Source organism: Clupea harengus, chromosome 16 (genome assembly GCF_900700415.2).
Source record: "Clupea harengus chromosome 16, Ch_v2.0.2, whole genome shotgun sequence".
Classification (NCBI taxonomy): Eukaryota; Metazoa; Chordata; class Actinopteri; order Clupeiformes; family Clupeidae; genus Clupea; species Clupea harengus.
Window position 1 is genome coordinate 20,165,438 of NC_045167.1, and position 22,101 is coordinate 20,187,538.

Genomic DNA, 22,101 nt, shown 5'->3' on the forward strand with positions numbered 1-22,101 from the left:
GGACTCAAACCTTTGAAGACCCTCAAATGAGAACATGGAGCAATGCATATCAAGTCTATACCTCATCAGCAACTAGTGGTACTGTTAAACTGTCAACATGTCATACAAGACCATACCTACAATAACACCCCACCGTCAACTGGTACTCACTACTGACTCAGGCTCAATTTCTTTCTTTGAACATTATATCAGGGGATAGCGCGAACGCAGTCCCCAACTACCACAAATTATGCAGTCGAGATTTCTACATTTGAGAAATTCGCACGGGTCAGCAACGGCCGGTTGTGCAATGGCCGAGCCTCGCCATGGGTGAACCACCTTCTTGATCATGGTATCTCCCCTGCCAGGTAAGTATGAGTTGTTCATGGCAAGTGAGAGTACTACACTAACTGCCATACATTTCACCCAGATGGTGATACTATTACTGTTTTACCGGTTGAAGTGTTTAGTTGTACGTATATTCACAAGCCCTTAATGGATGTTAACTGGACCATACATAACTCATATTGTGCTGGGAATAAGACATAAAACAGACCACAAATTATAAGAGTGTAACATGATGTACCATCAGCCATCACGCTATACACAAAGCAACCCATTTGCTCATATTAGCTAAAAAAAAAAGTAAATCGCCCAGAACCATAAAAGTAAGGATACATCTCTATTTGTACACCTAAAGGCACTACCAGAGAATTACCAATTGCTATATCAACACATGTAGCCCACCATTAATTATGCATTTAAACGTTGTCAGGAGGATCAGATGGCGGTCGAGCTAGCAGCATAGTATATTGTTTACATTCAGACGTCCAGCAACTGTCTTAATAGGCGAGCCTGTGAAAGGCTTGGACGTTTCTAACGATCATATTCATGAAAAACGTTTAAATTGTTTAAATAGTAAATAAACAGACGCATGTTCGTATTCTGAAAGATGTTTTGGCATTTCTAAATAACTACAACGGGAAAAGCCTCGTGTCTGATGCAGCTCTTAAACCTTCCGACGAACCCTCGCATCCAATTCTAAACGATGGTTCCTGCCTGCGACCAGGATGAAGTGCACACAACGAGTAATCTACATTTGACAGTTTAGAAACGTTTCTAATCTTTACAGATAATATATTCAACGTCTTGTATAACAAGATGCATCTCACGGAAGTGCAAGCCTGAGGAAATACTAGGTCGTGGTCTGAAATGGACGGAGCAGCAGACACTGCATTTGGTATAGCTATAGGCTGAGACTATTTCCAAAGCAAAGTTTTTTACAAAGCAAAATTCCCACTAGGCTGGTTTTATTATTCTATTACCTAAATATTTTGGAGGCGCAAATTCAATTTCATCAGAAGGAAAAACTGTTTTGTCCAGTATACATTTGCGATAAATTATGAGATTTCACCGATAAAAAATAAGTTAACGCCTCACCCATTAAGAAGTGGGTACTGAATATGGCTACAAGTTAATCGTCTTCACCCAGTGGATGGAAGCTGTAATTGCACTAGACAGAGCCAAAGCAGAGACATAGGGGTATATACTGTAAGTGCATCTCAAAAAAGTAGAAAATCGTGGACAGTCTCTCTCTCTCTCTCTCTCCCCTTCCCCCCGTAATTTAATTCAAAAAGTGACACCTTCATATATTCTAGAATCATTACGTCTTACAGCTCATGGAAATAAAAAACACTGTATTTTAAACTATTAGAATTTAACATACAATACAGAAATGTCGACGGAGAATTGTAATAGAATGATATGACAAATAGAAACCACTGATGAGCACCTTTCCCCGTCACATGTCCAATACGTATTCGGAGATTTTTTTAGTGCCCGACCTGAGAATGGGAATTATAAAATGGAGGCGAAAGAAGCAGCCGATATAGATAAGGCCTTTAGATTTAAGGTCTACATCGTGCACATAAGTTTCTTTCTAGTCGCAATTCCGTCTATAACTGAAAGTAAGAATCCAAATCACACATAACAATTGAATAGAGCAATACATTAATAAAGCAAACCTGTACTTTTAACAAATTATAACATATATAAGTTTCATTAGCAGCGCTTTACGCAGGCTAAGTATTAAGAGGAGCCCATCTAATGAGGCCTCTTCCAACTCTCCTTCAAAAACACTTATAGGCTTAACTCACACACTCCTTCTACAACAGCCACAAGAAGTAAAGACCTCACCTGTCCAGCTAGAAAGGAGCCGATGAGTCTAATCAGTGTCCAGTCTCCAAAATAAAGTTTCACAACTGGCACTTCTTCGAGAAGTATATCTTAAACTCCATGGAAATGGCGCCTGCGTCTTCTTGGTATTCCATAACGCTGTGGTGTACTGACCCGCTCGATCCAAATGTTTTTACAAAAAAAAACAACGTCGAGCAATATCACTCAATTATGATAATTGCATTCAATCACGTATCCACCCGCTACCGAAAATGACCAAGAATGGGCCAATCAGAAAGCAATTTCAAGATTGGCGGCAGAGTTCACGAGCCATCAAGAATTAGCCAATCAGACACCTGCCCACCACCTAGACACTTCGGCAAACTCCCCGTCTCCAAGACCCATAGCAACCACAGCAGCAGATTAAATCTTCAGGACTAGTTAAAGAAAAGAAGGATCTTAGTATTTCTGGGCTACTACACACGACTTGTACTCTGACATGCAGTTATCTTCTAGTGTTTATTTGAGGTGAAATTTTGGTAGCAAGACGTTTTGGAAGCAGAAGGGACAGTTTAGATATTTAAAACATCTGCTTGTTTTTAACACACTGCACAGTGATGTGAACATTGCAATTGAGCATGGCGATGTGATCATGTCTACATTTGCTGACAGTGAGTGAGGGCCATGGGGGGGGGGGGGGTGCTTTACAGTGAGAGGCAACTTGTTTTGGTAAACTTGCAATGTCAAGCAATTTATTATTTGAAAAAAAAAAAAAAAAAAAACAGTCTTTGAAACAGAAAAGTGCTGTATTTGGCTTTTGCATTCATGTATTTCCACCCCGTGTTGTCATGTTTAGGCAAGGTCTCTAACTCATTCTGAATAATGGTCACGTAATTTGCCGGAGTGTGTACTGTTGGTTGAGCTATTGCAGAGCCATTATCTGTTTCTGCAAACTGTCATCTCTATAGGACAGTTTGTAAGGTGTGAGACTTGTCAATGCATGTCGATGAGAAGCCCTTAAAGAGCCATTGTCAAAACAAAAGTGTGCCTGATTTTCCCTGCCACCACCCTCTCTTCTTCTTTTCTTAATGCAAACAGGCCAAAATATTGAGGAGTTCGAATCCAGACTCTAGCAGCAGTTAAGATTAAGGCACAGCATGGTTACACCTCCCTCTAGTGGTTGCAAACAGAAATGTTTGTTGTGATTGAGTAAAAAAACATAGTTGCGGTATGTAGTCTCTCGAGTTTTGTACTTTCCGTGAACCTGAAAAAGTTGTAGTGAACTGTACTACAATTATTCGGGAAGACAAAACGGCTTTGCGTGAGAGTATGGAGGCATACATGCAAGCTGTTTCGGACCCTACTCTATTCCAACAACCTCAGCTTACTGTTCGGAAAACTTTCTTTTCACATGATTTTTCTCCCTGGGTGGGAGTGCACCGTTCCTGGAGGTACTGCAATACCAGGTCGATGCGTGGAGTGGACGGAGCAAGCCCCTATTCCATCTCCCAGTTCCAAAAATCAATTTAATATATGGTCCCCGGGTAGGGGACGTATCAGATATTAAACTGATAAGAACAGATACTACACTTGATCTTAGCCAAAAGGCCGAGAAGCGATACCGGAGAACAGTGCAGGCAAGGTATAAGTTTCTACGCCGCAAATTTCACGAGGACGGGTGGCATGAAGCATACGGATATTTCACGGTAGAATATTGGTCTGTAATGTTCTGACAATAGGCAATATGATAATGCAAGAATACAAATATTCCGTTCAGTTCATTTCGTGTATTAAAGATAAATCTAATTTGCTTTTCAATGAGGTGCATCATGGAATCAGGCATGATGGCATGCCAACATCCCTATAGCCAATACGAGTGAACAAGTCAAAGTATTTGCCTACATTTACCTTCAGTAGCTACAATAAATGTGAAATGGGATTAAAAAACAATGGTATAACAACAACGTTTCATCCTCGGACATTTCGGCACGGATACTTTGTACAAAGCCAACGTTTCATGTTTTAATTTGTTACCCTGCCAGGATAGCAGCCAGCTTGGTCGTCATTACCGACATTCAAATGTCCCGGGCATTTGTCCGATGAAATGTTTAAATTGTGTAAAGCGGTCTTTCAGATTTCCGCATTTATACAATGGAACTTTATTTTCAATAATGTTTTAGAGAACAATTTAAATTTAACAAACATTTTAGTTTCACTCGGGAAGCCCCCAAACAGTTTCCGGCGCAATCCTTTTAGCATACCGACTGGCACCATTTACCACAAACAATAATTTTCTAACGTTGTTAGCATCTTATAAGTAGACGGGGTTTTGCAACGTTGCATCATACAAACATACCTAGTCGAATAATTGTTCATTAGACACATGTCCATGACATGACGCAAATCTTCTACATTGCTTGTCACAATGAGTGTGCCCTTCGAGTGTGGACGCGGTCGAGACCAAACTTCCCAACTAAACCATGCCACGAAAACAGCCTATTTAAACGGAGTTTTGGCAAATCCCTCAATAGCTGATTCGGTAGTCATTAAATATTTCAGAACATCAGTACTCAACACGACAGTCGTCCTTGACCTTTCAAAGTAACTTATGTTGACTATTTTTACATTCCAACTTCAATCTACTATAAACCGTCGCTACTACCATGCTTCAAATAGTTGCAGTTCTGAAAAATAGCACGTATGTCATGCACACATATCCAGCTAAAAAATAGCATGACGCAAAATTTGGGTCAAGCCCAAAACATCCTAACTATAGGCTAACCCATGAAAACACAGGATACTAAAATACTAGCTAGGTATCAATCTATAAATTGCTAATGCGCCAGAGACATTCAAAGTAACTTCTTTTCACATGATTTTTCTCCCTGGGTGGGAGTGCACCGTTCCTGGAGGTACTGCAATACCAGGTCGATGCGTGGAGTGGACGGAGCAAGCCCCTATTCCATCTCCCAGTTCCAAAAATCAATTTAATATATGGTCCCCGGGTAGGGGACGTATCAGATATTAAACTGATAAGAACAGATACTACACTTGATCTTAGCCAAAAGGCCGAGAAGCGATACCCAAGAACAGTCCAGGCAAGGTATAGGTTTCTACGCCGCAAATTTCACGAGGACGGGTGGCATGAAGCATACGGAGATTTCACGGTAGTTCACAATTGACATACTTTCTATTGTGCATTAAATTGTTCAGTACATTTAACACTGCCAAATGATCACCACACCAGTGCCATTCTTTGCTGGTAACGTCTGTGATGTTAGTCATTACCATAAAATATACGATCAGCAAATCGTATTGGATAATTTGTCAAACAGTATGTATCATTATTTAAACAAGTTTTTATTTAAATGCATCGGTATCTTATACAAGACGTTAAATACAAAACCCCAGGAGATGCGTGGCTATCAAAAGGCTAAATACATTATCGTACTTTTAACCTGTTGTCAAAAGTAAAGCTTTACTCCACCCAGTGGCAGAACAGTGTACGACGCGACAGAGGGGCGCACTAAAAAAAAAAATCAAATCGACTTCGGCGAGAAACTCAATGGTCTTTCCAGTACCACGGTCATGTCGCTTAAAAGGAGGAAACCCACGACCAAACCATGTCAGCAGTCACGGATTACTTAAGCGGGTTAATAAAGAAAGAACTGTAAACTCTCCACGTGCCAGGAAGATACCAAGAGCTCTCTGAAACACAAATAACAGACCCGTGCACATTTCCCCCCCTTCTTTTAATATTCCAGTGGTGGTCAACGTTTGTGAAATGTGATGGCAGTAGCATCTGAGGTTCACTCTATTTCATTCATCTAAATGTTTCCTCATCTATGCTATATATATATATATATCAGTGGCGGCTGGTGGTTTTTAAAGTGAGGGAGGAAGGACTGCGCACTTGGTTGCCATTGGCTTGCTTATTCTGTTGGTGGCATAAGTATGTGAGATACAAGTTGTTTCAGGGTGTTTTTGTGAACTACAGTACAAAATAGCAGGCAGGGATAAAATTGATACAAAGCCACCAGTGTGGCACTGTCATGGCAAAAAGTGACCGGGTGCCAAAAAGAGCCCGGGTGATGTAATATTGGCTTTCAAACGACTTATGAGTGACAGTTGCTATACCAACACTAGCATTACGTAACCCGGACACTACGTAACCCCAGCACTTTTTGGTCAGTCTCAAGAGTCGTTCGAAAGCCATCAGCTACTTGTTAGTCACTTAATATTCTGCCTACAACTATTAAGTATTCCGTTTTAGCTACACCTGCCGGTATCCTGTACATCAACATTTGCAGTCAATACTACTTTTTGAATGCTATATATTGTGGCTAAACACATTTTTACCCGGTAAATAAAGTGTTCCATTTTAGCCGTTTACATCATCATTTGCATTTCAATTGAAATTGTTTAGAGTAGAAATTAGTTTTTATAAAAAAGGAGAAAATATACTGATATACGGTGCTTGTTTATCTACCGTTTTAGCAAGCCAGCCAGTTAATTTGCTAACATCTTAAATAATATACGGTACGGTGCTTGTTCATATACCTTTTAAGCAAGCTAGCCAGTTAATTTAATAACATCTTAAATAATATATGGTGCTTGTTCATCTACCTTTTAAGCAAGCCAGCAAGTTAATTTGCTAACATCTTAAATACTATACGGTGCTTGTTCATCTACCTTTTTAGCAAGCCAGCCAGTTCATTTGCTAACATCTTAAATAATATACAGTGCTTGTTCATCTACCTTTTTAGCAAGCCAGCCAGTTCATTTGCTAACATCTTAAATAATTTAAGATCTACCATTATTTGTTGATATAGGCCTATTTAGAAAGACTTGGGAGAGTTCATACTAGCTTGCTAGCTATACACTAAGCAAAATAATGTGCCCCAGCTAACGGAGGAATTGCTAATCGCTAACGAGATGCTAGCGGCGAAACCGGTTGAAATTTACTTACTTTGACACTATAACAAACTTGTGAGTCAACAACTTTCCTAACACAGTCAAACATCAAGCACATGGTTGTTTTGCTTGGTTTATTGCAGGTAAAATACAGGCAAGCTGGTCTCAGGTAGCGAAGTATAATGCAAGACGCTCTGGGGTAAATCGCGTTATTGAGGTAGTCTGACTTCCTAAAAGAGCCCAGGTGACGTAATGCTAACGTTGGTATAGCAACTGTCACTCAAGAGTCATTCGAAAGCCAACATTACATCACCCGGGCTCTTTTTGGCACCCGGTCACTTTTTACCATGACAGCACCATTGTACTTTGAAAGCTGGTGGACAGCATGTCTTTGGACTAGACAAGGCCAGAAGGAAAGGATGCAAAGCCAATTAGTCAAATCAGGCCTACTCTTGATTTGAAAAACTAAATACAAAATTCTGGGCCTATTTCCCCTCTCAATTACTGAAGCTATTGGTTATTATTTGACAAATTTTATTTTCAGCTGCAATTGTTTTAAGAAAAATTAGGACACAAGACCAAAAGTGATGCCATTTAAAATGCATCATGCTCTGAATCATTCACCAAGTAGCCTAATATGAGGCCAATGCCCAAGTGACAACGTAGGCTAATTAGAATAGATACGAAACACATCGCGTTCTGAAACATTCATTAACAATTTCCTTTCAGACTGTCAGCTGAACAAGAACAATTCTTGCATGCCTAGATAAGCAGTTGCATCAATAAGTCTCTTCAGAACCTCCCTATTTTGGCGCACTTTAGCATTGTGGTGCGCGATTTGCAACCGCACACCCTCATCCACGACCTGATCAATTGGCATAGTGCCTAGCAAGGACAACCGAAGTGCTGCGCCAACGTGGTCTTGGCATTTATCATGACGTTTTGTTGCTTTGTCCAAATCTGTAATGTCGGCGAATCCATTTACATGTGTGTGATTTACCCATGAGCAAACAGGGCCAGCAGTATAGCCGATTGTTAGTAATGGTACCAGTGAGCCATGAGTATTTCGCATACCAGTTAGCATTAACGGCAGCGGTTTCACCACTGGGTTTAGTGACTTGAATTTTTGGAAGTGGTCTCGCTGTTGTTTTCATACTAACCTTCTCTCTGTAGCTAAATGTAGAAAACGGTTTGTTCAATAAAACATGTACAATGTCTTCATTCTCCATTGCACATCTCTTTATTTGCAATATTTCTACAACAATCCAAGGGTGAAGTTCTATCGATATCCTACAGCAGAATGATCGAGCCGGGTAACTTCTTTCGCTCTTAATGTGTAATCCCCTCCCTCCAACGCCAAATCCGTTGTTTATTGGTTAAGCGATGTTGGCGCAGACTCAGACGCTAGGGAGGACTTTCCTCCCCTGGGTAATGTAAGTGAATGAGCCCCACGAGCCGCCAGTATCAGAGACCGAATACATTGATCTCAATAGGGGCAAAAGGGAGGACGGCGCTCCGTGCAATAATTTCTGGTTACGATAGGGGGTGCTAATGTTATTTTAACTCAGGGAAACGAACTGTGATGTGCATAGTATTAAATACTGATATCAAACTGCATTTTTAAAGGAGTTTAGTCAGTTCAATTAAAAAAAAAATTCTCAAAAAGTTTGGGGAGGTCCTTCCTCCGTTTCCTCAATGGAAGAGCCTCCTCTGATATATATATATATTATTATTTTTTTTTACTTCAAATATTCACATAGGCCTCGCTGAAAACTACCAGATATCGACCAAGACAACAAACAAGACTGTGTTACCTGCCATTCCAAGAGCATTAAAGTAAGGACAGTGTGTATTTGCAAATATAAAGATTTTAAGAGTGGTTATAGAAGGGACTGATTTACCATGCCACTGAGGACAAATTTCACTGGCGACCTCTTCGGCATGTGTGTGTGTCCTGTGTCGCAGCCCAAAATGCACACATCATTTGAATGTCGCTCCTTTGATGTTACAGTATCTAAACCCTTGGATGTTGTAACTAGCAGGAGCTCATTCAACAGCAGCAACCTCAACCAAACATTTCCCTAGCTGTTCTACTTCTGATAAGACTATGCTGTCAACTGGGTTTAAGGTCATCATCCTGTTGCCGCAGCCAAGTGCCGTAATATCCTGTAAAGGCTCTGATTGTGAATGTATAGTTATTTGAGCGATTAGCTGCATGGACCCTGAGGAAACAGCAGTCCAAAACCATGAGTGCCTCTTCCTCCCTCGAGCTTCAGTGGGGAGATGAGATTTCAGGGTTGGTGAGCAGAGTGTATTTTGAGGGTAAAAGTTAATTCACGGTGTGCATTTTTTTTTTTTTTTCTTACCTCAAAATATATTCTACTTTTCTGTTTGAAAAGTTAACATGGTGACAAAAGAGTGCAGTCAGTCACCACAAACAGCATCTAACCCGGGTCTTGGGGGCAATAGCCATGCACACTAACCAAGGCACGAGAGACAGAGGTTCACTGGGATGGCTGGCAGAGCACATGCTACTGAAGTCACAGTTCACACATCATCTCCATCTCATCTCTCCAGCTTCATCTCTGGAGTGTATTATGGAGGGAGCATTCTTATTTTGGGCTTTTTCAGGAACTTGGGCCTGGACAGCTTAGCATGTTTGAAAAACCACTCAATTGCACTAGAGAATTAAAGCAGTGCTACTTTAACATCAAAATGCTGAGGTGCAGAGGCATGATCAAAAGACATGTGTAATTATTTCATGCTGCATTGATACATAACACCTCAGAATTAATGATGAGCGTAATTTGTTTTAGTCTAAAAAAATCCTGTGAAAATTCGATCAAAAATAATGTTAATTACATTTTGAATAGCTCAAAGTAGTTATGTTGGTTATTACGAAATGCAACGGTTCACATACTTGTTTCTAATTGTGAATACTTAATTGCATGAATTGTGTAAATAACGACAAAGTGGAACAGTTTAGAAAGTCTGACATCCTTATTGAGCTAATGTATTATTTACTTAGATGAAAATCATACTAAGATTTGAATTAATTAAGCAAAAAGCTCAGTCCAAATGGGTTCTTAAACCTTATTTCCAGCAAATGATGTACTGAAGAACCAGATTAGATGATCATTTTACAATGATTTATAAAAAATAAACTACTACCATACTGAGAAATCACACTGCCCGAGACTCTTTTCAATCCTTCAGTAACACGTAAAAGATTCTTACAAGTTAAAGTGCTTCTTGTAAGAATACACGGAAAATCCATTATGCAGTCTTTGTCTCTTCAATTTACATAGGTTACATAGATGTTTAATGGAATTAGGAAAGGAATTAATGCCAAGGTCTGCTTGGTTACTAAAATCTGTACATCTCAAGCTATAAGATGCACCAGCCAAGTACAGCAGTTTTTAAATCAATTCCTTACCTACGATACCCCAAACCCCCTTTTGAAAGACTTCATCCCATATTTGAACTGCAAACACACGAGTTGGGCACAGCAGCTGTATAATCTATACCACATACACCCCTAAAATCTCCTGCATGATTCTGTATCATATAGCCCTTCACTACTGCACTCTGCAAAACATTAAACTAAAAACATCACTTATTTTTAACAATTGTATCAGGGGAGAGCGCGAACGCAGTCCCCCACTACCAGAAATTATGCAATCAAGATTCCCACATTTGGGGAGTTCGCAGAGGTTGTCTACAGTTATTCTAGACAGTTACGCCTTCTGATTAGTCTAGCCTCTACAGTTTGTTTCCAATCAGAACGCGTATCTGTCTAGAGTTGCAACTGTAGACAAGTTATGAGCTCTGACTGGTCTAGAGCTGTCCAATCATAACCCGTAAATGGCCACGGTTGCTATGCTAAACAGGTGTGTATCGTTAGCGTCTGAAAGTCAAGGCAAGACTATATCAAATCAAAGTATCAAAACATCTTCAGGTCATCAAGAGAGCCATACGGATTAATATATAAAGGCCTGTCTGACATCACTTCACATCAACATCTCTGAAACTTTATTACGGTCACTGTATCTACTGTTCGTTTGGCTGGACAGGACATACTGAATAAATCGCCATCGCTAATACTGATTGCTTATACTTTACATATTTTCTGGTAAGACTGAAATACTTCATGTGTATATTATTATATTAGTTTAACAGTTTTCTTTTCAAAGATCAAGTTAAACGATTTAAGTTAAGTTTTCGATCATTTGTTTGAATGAAATGACGTTAGGTAGGAGGGAGGAGTTCTGTTGACAGGTAACGGTACCACTAGTTAGCGATTACTGAGGGAAATTCACCTCAGCCTACTCGAGATTTTACAATTTTACTTTTAAATTGTGGCTTTTACTGTATTATCTTGTGTTAAATGGGTTGAATTACACCACACTGAATAACTAATTTGTGCAGTCAATTACCTAATTACGCTAATGTTGTTGGGGCGTTACTGTAGGCTATTTTAATGTTTCGCAGTGTGACCCCAATTACTTCTGAATTACCTCTCAGCCTGTGGTAAAGTTAGCGTTCATTATTATATTAGTAATTATTTTATTATTATAGCAATACTAATGTTGTTGGGGCGTTACTGTATTAGTCAGGGGCGGTTTTGGGCACGGGCGAACCGGGCAGCCGCCCGGGGCGGCACTTTTTCATGACACGTGGGGGGCGGCACCAGCACTTAATTTTTTTTTTTAAATCATCTGACCCGCGAAGCGGTTTTCTATTATCTATCTTATATCACTGTGTGGGGAATTGGCAAATTGGCGCCCCCTACGGCTGCAGGCGCCCCTGCTCGCTAAGAAGGTGCCGTGCACAGCATAGACATATACAGTACTATATCTATGGTGCACAGATCCTGTGTGAGAAGGGGGAAGGGGAGGGGGCGCGGGGGACAGTTCACCTCTGGTTCTCCCAAATGGAACTTGTTAGTTTGGAATTTTCCTCTGCTAAAGTAATCAACTAAGCCTACATGATCATAGGCACTCTCATTATTCACATTATTGTAATTGACAGTAGCGGCTTACTTTCACCACTGATGTTATGCTAGGCTTAGGCAAGTTATCTCTGGTTAAAATTAACTAACGTTAGCTATTCACTAGCTGCGCTAGCTAGCTAGACAGTTATCGTAACGGTGTTAATTACCGGACTGCGTGTGCTATCGGCAAACGTTCACGTTGTCATGTTAATCCATTATTAAACTGAGCATATCGATTGTTAATGCTTTATTAAACTTAGCATTTTGATTGTTTAACAGAATGGCCGTTGTTTGACACAGTCAGATAACTGACATAGCTACGCTAGTTCACTGCCCTGTCAGGGACAGGGTAATGCTAGTTAATAAACTAATAAACGTAGGTCTACATCTAACAGTGCCTATCCAGATGAGTTAAATTAACTGAAGGTATATTAATGTATTCTTTCCCTGCGGTGATTGAACAATGCTGGTATGGGATGTTGTTATCTGCAATCGTGATGACCATGAGATTGCATTGTGATCTGTAAATTCTCGCCTCCAATTTTTGCTTGTCATCCATCATATCTAGTTTTACATTTTGTACACATCCCTCCATTGCACAATGAAGTCCCTTTTGAAGGCTTCTAGACGAAAATCAGGTCCTTCTGTCTCTAAAAGTTGCCTAGAGCCTCTTGGGATATAATTCTGACACTAGTCAGCTCCTATAGTTTGTCTGAGTTAGCAACAGTAACTAAGGGGGGCGGGACTTAGCGATAGGTCAATTGAGAAATTTAAGTTTGTCTTTCACATATTGATATTATAATAATAATAATAATAATAATAATAATAATAATAATACGCCCGGGGCGTAATTCTGTGTAGAACCGCCACTGGTATTAGTGGTTTGAAGTGTTGAAGATGGCAAGCCCAGTTATCCGCGTCGTCAACCCGGATGCCCCTGAAAATCGGCAACAGGCTGCACTGATGGCGACAAAAGAGTCCCGTCAGTATCGGGAGAAGAGGACGGTGTTCCCCAAGCCTCCGCTGGAGCTGCTGAGCCAGGCCACTGCTCGGGGAAAGGGAGAGATAGGGAGAGATAAGGAACCAGTGGGTGAAGGATTTCCTCACAGAATACGCTCACAGCTTCCCACAAATCTCAGTTATCCTCGAGGTCAATGTTGACCACTGTATTTACGGTCAGAGGGGCTTTGAAAACCACACTTTTGGGGAAATGTGGGAGCTGTACAGCCAGTAGAACAGGCCAGAGCTATACAGTGCTGAGCAGAGTCAAAATATACAGAGGGCACACAGTTCTGTGAGGAGGTGGTTGCACACGCCAGTGACCCACATCACAAGTGTGCAGATGAAGCGGTTCAGGAAGTACATCACTGACAAGGAGCAAGTAAGTGTATATGAATCAGGATATCAGAGCAGAATAGCACAGTAAATGAACATGGTTGAAATGAGTGATTGTTTATATCTCTTTGGCTTAATGTGTTTGTTTGCCTTTGGTAATTAAAAACTGGTATGTTACAAAATCTAGATAATTGCATTACATTTGTTGTCCAGCAACCCCGACCCCAGGCAAGCACCCCCAAGTGTGACCTGTCATGGCCAGGTGATGAGACTGAACTCTTAGCTGCAAGCCAGTCTGTGGAAGGTAAGTGAGATACAAAGCTTATCAAAGCATCAAACTTTTTTTAAATTATTAATTCAAAATACAAACTACTTTCTTTGGTAAATTCTCAGATTCGGTCAAGCAGTCCAGCAGTCAGTCTCTGAAGTCCCAGCCCAGAGATGAGTCCACCCTGCCCAAGCCCATCGCTGTCCACCCCAAGCACAGGCACAAGTCCAAGCAGCCCGAGGCCACTGCCGTCCAGCCCACGGCCACCACTGTACAGCCCAAGCAGCCCGAGGCAACCGCTGTCTGCCGCAAGATCAGGCACAAGCACAAGTCTAAGCACTTGTCCAAGGACTAGGGGTGGGGGAAAAAAATCGATTCTTCGATTTATCTCGATTCTCTCTAGAACGATTCCGTTTCGATTCAGAAAAGTTCATAATCGATTTATAAAAAAAAAAAAAAATTGAATTTTTTTTTTTTACACCCGTTTTGTGTTGAAATGCAAACTGCATCGATTATTGCATTGTTCATAGAAAGTCATAATTGTGACAAGGAAAAGCGTTTTCTCTAATAAAAAAATAGAGAAGGTAATTCATCTGTTGATTTTCTTTAATTATCAAACACAAAGTACGAAGTGATTTGAGACTCTGAGTAGCAAACTCAAATGTTTTAAAAATTGAGATGCATCGATAACCGTTTTATCGGTTTAGAATTGATAATCGATAATCGGTTTAGAATCGAAGACCTCTGAATCGGAATCGAATCGAATCGTGAGGTGCCAAGAGATTCCCACCCCTACCAAGGACAAGCGGCCCGAGGCCACTGCTGTCCAGCACATGCAGTCAGAGGCCACCGCTGTGCAGCCCAGGCAGCCTGAGGTCACTGCTGTCTGTCACACGCAGCCTGAGTCCCCGTCCACATCCCGGGGTCATGACCATCCCATGGAGTCACCTCAGACTGATTCCCCTGTAAGTGATCCTCACATGATTTACAAGCAGTGTAAATGAGAACAATTTGTTTTACATGTTTTAACATAACTTTGTACACAATAATAACCAACTGTCGTTATGCGTTTATATGTGTGTTCCAGGTGGAGCTAGAGGGTTGGGTGCGTCTGTGGGAAGACCCCAATGGCATCCCATCTGTGGACGTATCCTGGCTGAAAGAGGACGTAGACAGAGGGCTGTTCACCCCAGTACATACCTACAAGGACATCACTGGGCAGCTCAAGAGAAGACGGGTGATGAAATCAGACCGTATGTGGTTTTATCCCCCAGAATCTCCTGGCTACGTGAGTGGTGCTCTGCCAACAGCACAGCTCTTTTTTCTGAGTCGTGCCTTTGTGTGGCGCCCTCTTGGGGTGTGGAGGTACTCCATGAAGTGTCCTCGAGGTGAGAAGTGTCCGGGTGCAGGACGCAACGTACACCTCTACAAATCTGGCTACCACCCCCGGGTATAAACTCACTTCACCTGTGTTAAATTACAGTTGAATATGTATTACTATGAATGTAAACATGCCAAAATAATTGTTTTCTTTCTTTTGAATGCTTTGATTCTCTCCCCATATGTACTTTAGGTACGTCACATCTGGTATTCCCTGCTTACTGAGGTTTCTTTTTGTCATTTCTCTCATATGATTTTTTTGGTGTTCTGTTCCTCACTTAAATTGTGAGACTTAATATACAACCCTCACACTGTCAAGAAAACACTTTTGTTTGTACTAGGCCATATTTTAGAGTTAATAAAGCCGTATTCACAATACATTCTCAAGGAAATGTATTTGAAAATGAAAAAGCATCAGAACATTTTGGCCTACAAGTTACAGTTTAAAGCACAGCAGAACATGATGAAATATGTTTGAGGTCATTCTTGTAGTTATTTTACTAAAGCACCTATACCATACCCAGCCATACCCAATTCTCAGCATACTCCTATCCTTACACTTTGTTTAGCTGTCAAAACCCTTCTGTTTGGTGCCAACGAGACCAGATAGCTAAGCGCTACGCACAAGAGCAACAAGACATCAGTGCTCAGCACAGCAGGCTGATGTACACGCTCCTGAAACTGCTGTGGTTGCGCTCACCTCAAGGGTCTCGCACCAGTCCTGAGAGGGGCACCATCTTGAAGGCAGACATAAAAAAAATACAAAAATGGGGGGGGGGAAATGTTATTAATGTAATGTAAACATTTTTATTATGAGGTCAAAAGGCCTGGACAACAGAGTGTACGACAGCTACGAACAATTCACCTCTGGTGTTGACAGCTTGGAGGAGTGAGTGTGTGTGTGCACATGATAAAGTATTTTTAATATGTACTCTGCCACACACACACACACACAATGACACATTATTGTCTATAAATAGTGCCGTGTTGTTTTTTCTTGGGGTTCCCCATTTCATGCACGATACAAGTAACAGTGCATTGTGCAAGGTCAATAAATGAATGCAGGGAGTATATTTGTCAATCAGAAAAGTAGACAAAGTGCCATATTACTTGTATATTGTACTTGTAAGGATATGTGCCTATCTAGTACAATGATATAAGATACTTTTGCACATATAGCAATATAAATATTAAACCATCTTTAAATCAGCCTCCCAATAGTGATAAGGGAATGCATTTAGAAGGACAATGCACTCACACAAGTATGATTTTTTTGTATGATTTTAATATTTAATTTATTGTAATCAGTAGACTCACACTTCAAGACAAATTGTACAGCATTTGCTTATACAAATGCAACTGAGATAGACGGTCCTCTTTAATGGCTTGAAGAATTGTCACAATAAACTTTGTCTGAAATGGGCAAGATCACACATCCAGATAATGTTAGCACTTTTATAATATTTTACAATATTTGTATTGAATAAAAAGCAGTAAACACCACCTGCGATACAACAAGTCGGACATCAAATTATTGATTTTCTGACTGTAGACTTGACCAATTACGTCCAAGATCAAATACACTATGGCACGTCTCCCCCTCATTCACATAAGTAGAGTCTACAGCAGCGCAAAAGCCTAAAGTGACTGTAGACTCTCAGAACGCCTAACTGTCTACAGTCCCCCCGTTATATTTATTCACCACAGCACCAAAGGAGGATGCTCAAAACATAAGGAGGTCCAGCACAGGTCAGCCAACTAAGAAAGACTGCACACAATTAAGCATTACATTACAAAACCTTCCAGTTCTACAGTCATGTACAAAAAAAACATCATTACTGGTAAACTATTCCATATCTGCTTTGCATCCCCTGCTTGCCTCATATCCACCCATAGCTCAGTACACCAGTCACACATCATTATTATTGAACACAATATCAGGGGAGAGCGCGAACGCAGTCCCCCACTACCAGAAATTATGCAATCGAGATTCCCACATTTGGGGAATTCGCATAGGTCAGCACAGCCGGAGTGCAATGGCTGAGCCTCGCCATGGGTGAACCACCTTCTTGATCATGGTGTCTCCCTTGCCAGGTAAGTATGAGTTGTTATGGGCGACCGATGGGACGTGATTCAATGCTATACATTTCACCTTAATGGTACAACTACGACTGAGTTTTCAACCAAATATTGGTCTGTAATCTTCTGACAATAACTAACATGATGATGTAGGAATACAAATATTCTGTTCAGTTAAGATGTTTATTAAAAGATAAATCTCATTTGCTTTTCATTGTGGTGCATCATGGAATCAGACCTGAGGACATGCTAACATCCCTATAGCCAATACGAGTAAACAAGTATACGTATTTGCCTGCATTTACCTTCAGTAGCTACAATCAATGTGAAATGGGATTAAAAGACAATGGTACAACAACAACGTTTCATCCTCGGACATAATTTCAGATCACAAACTTTGTACAAAGCCAGCGTTTCATGTTTTCATTTGTAAGCCTGCCAGGATAGCAGCCAGCTTGGTCGTCATTACCGACATTCAAATGTCCCGCGCATTTGTCCGATGGAATGTTCAAATTGTGTAAAGCGGTCTTTCAGATTTCCGCAATTATACAATGGCACTTTATTTTGAATAATTTCGTAGAGAATAATTGAAATGTAACAAACATTACTTAAGTTTAACTCCGGAAGCCCCTAAACAGTTTCCGGTGCAACCCTTATAATATTCCGACTGGCACAATTTTCCACAAACCATTTTTTTTTACGTTCTTACCATCCTTTAAGTATACGGGGTTCTGAAACTTAGCACCATACAAAAATAACTTGTCAAATAATCGTTCATTATATACGTCCATGGCACAAATCTTGCACATTGCTTCTTATAATGAGTGCTCCCTTCCGAGTGTGGACGGGGTCGAGACCAAACTTCAACTACAGGCTAAACCATACCACGAAAACAGCCTATTTGGTCAATCCCTCAATAGCTGATTCGGTAGTCATTAAATACATCAGAACATGAGTACTCAACATGACAGTGGTCCCTGACCTTTCAAAGGGATCCTCTACTACAAGCCGTCAATATTCCCATGCTTCAAGTAGTTGCGGTTCTGAAACATAGCATGTCAAGCTCAAATCACCTAACTGTCGGCTAACCTATGAAAACGCAGGCTACAAACATACCGGCTGTGTATCAATCTCCCACTAGCTAATTCGGAGAGACATTCAAAGACCTAGGAAAATAACTACTCATTCCTGACCTTTCAAAGTAACTTATTTTGACAACAATTTCTCCCCGTTATAGATAAATATAGATTATCCATAAACCTTCGTCTTCTCGTTTACATTCAGAAATAATTTAACGAAGTGATGTCTCTTCATAACACTGGCAACGCTGAATACTGCATCAACCAGCATAGCTCACTTAACGCCAATTAAATTACTGTGCTACTTCGCCATTGTCATTCACAAGTATGTTCTTCCCGGGTGGGAAGTGCACCGTTCCTGGAGGTACTGCAATACCAGGTCGATGCGTGGAGTGGACGGAGCAAGCCCCTATTCCATCTCCCAGTTCCAAAAATCAATTTAATATATGGTCCCCGGGTAGGGGACGTATCAGATATTAAACTGATAAGAACAGATACTACACTTGATCTTAGCCAAAAGGCCGAGAAGCGATACCGAAGAACAGTCCAGGCAAGGTATATGGTTCTACGCCGCGAATTTCACGAGGATGGGTGGCATGAAACATACCGACATTTCACGGTAGCGCACAACGTACATGCTTTCTAATGTGTATTATCATGTTTAGCAATGTCACCGCCAAATGATAAACACACCAGGACCATTTTTGTGTTGATCACGTCTGTAGTGGAAGTTATTACCATAAATCATCGGATCAACCAATCATATTCGAGAATTTGGAAAACACCAAGCATCTTAATTTACACACATCTTCCTTTCAATTATTTTAAATGGTATACTAGGCTACAAAACACAGCAGCGTAAACACACGCAAGAACACGCAAGAAAAGGCTAAATTGTTTTAAATGTCACGTGTTAAACGTAATGCTTTACTCCACCAAGTGGCAGAACATTGACACAGCATGTCATTAGGCCTAAAAGTAACCAAAAACAAAAAAGGTGTCTAGCCCCATGGTCAACTCATTTTGAAGCATTTTGACTACCAAAACACCTTCAAATCCTCGTTTCTCAGTATTTCCAATTGAAGAATTCAGGGCATTTATATCCTGCGTTGAGAAATACAAAACTGACTATTTTTCTAAAAGTATACAAATCTGTCAAAAGATGCGAACTCCTACTCACTGATATTTTGACGTAGAGAGGAAAAGTTAAGTTTTGCGATTGACGTGAGGTGACAAAACAAGCCATGGCAGTGTGATGTTCACCACACATTAAAGGCAAACAACAGACAGCCCTACTTCAATTAACTTTATTTAATGAACACATTTGAGTTATTTCTGATTAACCTCCCGTAGTTTGTCGAACACTTACTAACTGACTGCACCGATAACTACAGTAAACACTGATAGCTTGCAAACTTGTCACCCCAAAACCCGCGCCTTATAATTTTGGTCGCAATTCAAGTCCGTCCAAAATGGCCGTCGTGGATTTCACGGTCATACTTATCACACCGACTCCTGGGTAGGGGAACGTATTAAGCGCTGAACTCAACTCCTACACACACACACACAAAATTAAGAGACAGGAGTGGGCCATGACTCTCAAACACTTCATCCCAATATGAAGTGGCCAGACAGACACAATAATCATTTAAGGCAAGTCAATGTGAGCTGACTATTTCGAAAATTACCTGCCTACATTACTAGGCAATCTAAAACAGCCAAACGATGAATGCACCGTACCAATACTGTAGGCTATTTTACACGCCTGAGATTAAAGTGATTTGCACCAGTCACTCAACATACAAAACTTGCCATTAAAACTTGGTAAGACACAAAACTAAATTGCACTGCTTACCTCACCCGATTAAGAGAACATTTTCACAAACATTTCATAATTCGTTTCAATTACGCAACCCACTGTGTAATCCCCTCCGTACAACCAATCAGTTTCAATACACAGAACATCTAATATTTGCTGTTTTAAGGCTCTTTGACCAAAAGGGAGAGTTGGAAAAGGCTGTTCAAAGTGACTTGCTTATGGCGAACTTAATTTGACAAGGCGACATAGACCTGCAATCTCTGTTAGCCGACACAAATTCCAAACATTACTACAACCAAATTCAATCTATTTTCTTTTAAAAAAAAGTCACAATAATTAGTCAACAACTTGCAACTATGTAGCCTAAAGAAATAGAGTTCAAGTGAATAAAGCGGGAACAGCGGAGTAGGCTGCCCTGCTAGGCCACATGTATCGAAATAAATCGGCCTAAGCTAGCCTACAATGACAAGAATGACCAGTTTCAACAAACCATGCATGAATATAAGCCTAGTGTAGGATGGTTGACCTGACCGTACCTTACAGTCATTTAGCAGAAATACTAGGCAAATAAACTATGGTTAAAAAAAAACTCCCTAAACATTTCACCTACCATGACATCCTCGGTAGCCTACGGGTGGACCGACACGTGCAATTAGCCGAAGACATCTTGCCTTTCCCAAGTCGAGAAGCACAACGCCTTTAGCTAAAGTTATATTTTGCTAACATATTCAGTCAATTTGGCGGAACCCAACAAACCTCGTCGAAAATTGAAGCTAAAACTGCTGTGTGTCACCCAAACTATATCGCCACAGTGAGATGTAACAATGCTGAAAAGCCTCTAGTTGTTACTTACCGCTTTTTTTTTTACGTTCCTCCATTCCAGCCAACAATTCCCGGGTGCGCTTACGGTTAAACGAAGCTTCAGGTCAGCCTTCTGCGATGAAAATTATTGCAAGCTAAATTCCATCGGTTGATGTAACAAGTGTTGTAACGAAGACTTTAGTCTGTTCCTCTATTAAGAAGAGTTCGTCACATTTCACTTCGACCAACTGTGAAGGTCAGTTAGGCAGTGGCGTTTCTACATTAGGGGCAGGCCCCACCAGATCCAGATGACGCTGTTGTGCAGAAAGCTCAATACATTCGTACTTCGCGGCAAAATATATATTTTTTTTTTTATGCAAAGTAGCGTGAATATGTGTGTGAATAAACGTGACTCACAAGCGTTATAGTCTTGTTTTGGAGTAATTTGATTCGTGTGTTTTTCTGTATGTGTGTTTGCTCTGTGAAATGCTGCTCTCCGCTGTCCCTCCCTTTCCGGTGGGGCAACGGCCAACCCTGCCCCACCTTTACCATGGAAACACCAATGAGCGTGAACCACACAGTTAACATTGATCGGTGGGGCACTTTCAGATGTGCCCCCCGAAATCTGCCTGGCAACTAGACTGGAATAATGCGAAAACCGCGAGACCTGTACGCCGTGACAAAAAAAAAAAAAAACATACAGTCAGTCAGATCAATGCCAGTAACGGCACTGCTAGTTAGCTATCACTAGATTTCGACTATTTTGGAAGTGTTTTTTAATTCATACAATGAATAACGTAGATTATTTGTTGAGGGTGCAATTTAGTACATTGCCGCTGGAAGAAACATTAGAAATCAAACGTTTGGGACCACACAGACCAGACGACTTGATCCTGCTGCAGCCTGGTCAGAAAGCGACTCGAACTTTCAAGACGGAATGGTATGACAGAAAGACATGGCTATGACATCAAAACGAGCACTGTTCTGTTTCCCATGCCTTCTTTTTGGAATTGGTACTAATGCAGACTCAGTTCGGACAACAGATGGATTCAAAGACCTGAAGCATCTGGCAGAAAGAACAGTGTAACACGAAAGCTGTAAACCCCATAATCAATTGCGCCCTGCAATTGGGACTATTGGGACAGGTAAAAATCATGGCACAGCTAGATAGTGGAATCAGTGGAACATTTTAAAGCACAACAAACAGACGGAGGAGAATCGTTATGTACTGGGGAGGCTGATATCGTGCATAAAGCTCTGTGGGAAGTGCGAACTTTGA

General features: G+C 40.8%; 1 long non-coding RNA gene, 5 other non-coding genes and 1 pseudogene across 6 annotated transcripts; all 7 read right to left on the minus strand.

The window, feature by feature from the left end:
- Positions 1–189: 189 nt before the first annotated feature.
- On the minus strand, positions 190–355 carry LOC116224224. The gene has a single exon (XR_004165499.1). It is a non-coding gene; the product is annotated as a U1 spliceosomal RNA (small nuclear RNA).
- A 3,228-nt stretch (positions 356–3,583) lies between these two features.
- On the minus strand, positions 3,584–3,774 carry LOC116224226. The gene has a single exon (XR_004165500.1). It is a non-coding gene; the product is annotated as a U2 spliceosomal RNA (small nuclear RNA).
- Positions 3,775–5,044: 1,270 nt separating this feature from the next.
- LOC116224227 lies at positions 5,045–5,235 on the minus strand. The gene has a single exon (XR_004165501.1). It is a non-coding gene; the product is annotated as a U2 spliceosomal RNA (small nuclear RNA).
- A 5,468-nt stretch (positions 5,236–10,703) lies between these two features.
- LOC116224225 lies at positions 10,704–10,843 on the minus strand (annotated as a pseudogene).
- Positions 10,844–14,465: 3,622 nt separating this feature from the next.
- LOC116224172 lies at positions 14,466–21,134 on the minus strand. Its single transcript, XR_004165481.2, has 4 exons — positions 20,875–21,134; positions 15,745–15,781; positions 14,865–15,131; positions 14,466–14,627 (listed from the first exon to the last, which is right to left on the minus strand). It is a non-coding gene; the product is annotated as an uncharacterized LOC116224172 (long non-coding RNA).
- On the minus strand, positions 16,983–17,146 carry LOC116224222. Its single transcript, XR_004165497.1, has one exon. It is a non-coding gene; the product is annotated as a U1 spliceosomal RNA (small nuclear RNA).
- On the minus strand, positions 18,545–18,735 carry LOC116224228. Its single transcript, XR_004165502.1, has one exon. It is a non-coding gene; the product is annotated as a U2 spliceosomal RNA (small nuclear RNA).
- Positions 21,135–22,101: the final 967 nt, after the last annotated feature.